A 3,511-nucleotide genomic window follows, 5' to 3' on the forward strand; every position below is an offset into this window, starting at 1 on the left:
TATTCGTCGTCTCGCTCGGGAATACGTGGGTGATGCACCAGAATATTCCATTTCCTACGTTCGAGTCCTGGTTCCTGTGAAGGAGGTTTCCTTCGCCGCACGACCCGTACGAGTCGCCAATCGTCAGGGCCAAACGCCGATACCTGCCAGCCGGAGTCAACCCGCCTGGACGCTTATTCCCGTAGACGTGCCTCCGTTCCAGCCGTACGCCGCCGCCATCCCGGTTGCGGATCCAAGGCGCTCCAGGTACCTGGAAAGAGAAATCAGACAGCGGAATCAAGCCTTCGCAAGGTAAGTTTCGTGTTAATTACCGTTTTATCGAGTCCGAAACGCCAACGAACCCGGTCCGGACGCAATTCGCGTTATTTTCGGGAACGGTTACGACTTTGTGCCACCGTTGCGAGCGCAACCGCACCTCGGGACGTGACAATCTCATATCTATGTTTCATGATAAGATATAATATTCATTGCGAAGTGTTATGCATTCCTCGTCTACGATTCAAATGAATGTAAATGGGACACTTCCTTGCTAGGAAGTAGCGTTTGCAGATGTCTACGTATCGTAGCGATAGAGTTTTATGATTCTTAAAAGGCGATATCGCATCTCATTTCTATGTTTCATGGTAAGGTATAATATGATATGCGAAGTGTTATGTATTCCTCGTCTACACTTCAAATGAATGTAAATGTGACATTTCCTTGCAACGAAATAGCGTTTGCAGATGTCTACGTATCGTAGCAATAGAGTTCTTATGATTCTTAAAACGCGATATCGCATCTCATTTCTATGTTTCATGGTAAGACATAATATGATTTGCGAAGTGTCATGTATTCCTCGTCTACACTTCAAATGAATGTAAATGCGACACTTCCTTGCTAGGAAATAGCGTCTGCAGATGTCTAGGTATCGTAGCAACAGAGTTCTAATGCTTCTTAAAACTCGATATCGCATCTCATTTCTATGTTTCATGGTAAGATGTAATATGATTTGCGAAGTGTAATGCATTCCTCGTCTACGATTCAAATGAATGTAAATGCGACACTTCCTTGCATGGAAATAGCGTTTGCAGATGTCTACGTAACGTAGCAATAGAGTTCTTATGATTCTTAAAACGCGATATAGCATCTCAATTCTATGTTTCATGGTAAGATATAACATGATTTGCGAAGTGTTATGTATTCCTCGTCTACACTTCAAATGAATGTGATTGCGATACTTCCTTGCTAGGAAATAGCGTTTGCAGATGTCTACGTATCGTAGCAATAGCTTTCTAATGCTTCTTAAAACGCGATATCGCATCTCATTTCTATGTTTCATGGTAAGAAATAATATTCATTGCGAAGTGTTATGCATTCCTCGTCTACGATTCAAATGAATGTAAATGCGACACTTCCTCGCTAGGAAATACCGTTTGCAGATGTCTACGTATCGTAGCGATAGAGATTTCGTGATTCTTAAAAGGCGATATCGCATCTCATTTCTATGTTTCATGGTAAGGTATAATATGATATGCGAAGTGTTATGTATTCCTCGTCTACACATCAAATGAATGTAAATGTGACACTTCCTTGCAACGAAATAGCGTTTGCAGATGTCTACGTATCGTTAGCAATAGCTTTCTAATGCTTCTTAAAACGCGATGTCGCATCTCATTTCTATGTTTCATGGTAAGATATAATATGATTTGCGAAGTATCATGTATTCCTCGTCTACACTTCAAATGAATGTGAATGCGACACTTCTTTGCTAGGAAATAGCGTTTGCAAATGTCTACCTATCGTAGCAATAGTGTTCTAATGCTTTTTAAAACGCGATATCGCATCTCATTTCTATGTTTCATGGTAAGATATAATATGATTTGCGAAGTATCATGTATTCCTCGTCTACACTTCAAATGAATGTGAATGCGACACTTCCTCGCTAGGAAACAGCGTTTGCAGATGTCTACGTATCGTAGCAATAGAGTTCTAATGCTTCTTAAAACGCGATATCGCATCTCATTTCTATGTTTCATGGTAAGATATAATATGATTTGCGAAGTACCATGTATTCCTCGTGTACACTTCAAATGAATGTAAATGCGACACTTCCTTGCAAGGAAATAGCGTTTGCAGATGTCTACGTATCGAAGCAATAGAGTTCAAATGCTTCTTAAAACGAGATATTGCATCTCATATCTATGTTTCATGGTAAGATATAATATTCATTGCGAAGTGTTATGCATTCCTCGTCTACGATTCAAATGAATGTAAATGCGACACTTCCTTGCTAGGAAGTAGCGTTTGCAGATGCTACGACGTATCGTAGCGATAGAGTTTTATGATTCTTAAAAGGCGATGTCGCATCTTATTTCTATGTTTCATGGTAAGGTATAATATGATATGCGAAGTGTTATGTATTCCTCGTCTACACTTCAAATGAATGTAAACGTGACATTTCCTTGCAACGAAATAGCGTTTGCAGATGTCTACGTATCGTAGCAATAGAGTTCTTATGATTCTTAAAACGCGATATCGCATCTCATTTCTATGTTTCATGGTAAGATATAACATGATTTGCGAAGTGTTATGTATTCCTCGTCTACACTTCAAATGAATGTGATTGTGATACTTCCTTGCTAGGAAATAGCGTTTGCAGATGTCTACGTATCGTTAGCAATAGCTTTCTAATGCTTCTTAAAACGCGATATCGCATCTCATTTCTATGTTTCATGGTAAGATATAATATGATTTGCGAAGGTTCACGTATTCCTCGTCTACATTTCAAATGAATGTAAATGCGACACTTCCTTGCAAGGAAATAGCGTTTGCAGATGTCTACGTATCGTAGCAATAGCTTTCTAATGCTTCTTAAAACGCGATATCGCATCTCATTTCTATGTTTCAAGGTAAGATATGACATGATTTGCGATGTGTTATGTATTCCTCGTCTACACTTCAAATGAATGTAAATGCGACACTTCTTTGCTAGGAAATAGCGTTTGCAAATGTCTACGCATCGTAGCAATAGCTTTCCAATGCTTCTTAAAACGCGATATCGCATCTCATTTCTATGTTTCATGGTAAGATATAATATTCATTGCGAAGTGTTATGCATTCCTCGTCTACGATTCAAATGAATGTAAATGCGACACTTCCTCGCTAGGAAATAGCGTTTGCAAATGTCTACCTATCGTAGCAATAGTGTTCTAATGCTTTTTAAAACGCGATATCGCATCTCATTGCTATGTTTCATGGTAAGATATAATATGATTTGCGAAGTATCATGTATTCCTCGTCTACACTTCAAATGAATGTGAATGCGACACTTCCTCGCTAGGAAACAGCGTTTGCAGATGTCTACGTATCGTAGCAATAGAGTTCTAATGCTTCTTAAAACGCGATATCGCATCTCATTTCTATGTTTCATGGTAGGATATAATATGATTTGCGAAGTGTGATGTATTCCTCGCCTAAACTTCAAATGAATGTAAATGCGACACTTCTTTGCTAGGAAATAGCGTTTGCAAAT

This window comes from Xylocopa sonorina, unplaced genomic scaffold (genome assembly GCF_050948175.1).
Source record: "Xylocopa sonorina isolate GNS202 unplaced genomic scaffold, iyXylSono1_principal scaffold0161, whole genome shotgun sequence".
In the NCBI taxonomy this organism is placed as follows: domain Eukaryota; kingdom Metazoa; phylum Arthropoda; class Insecta; order Hymenoptera; family Apidae; genus Xylocopa; species Xylocopa sonorina.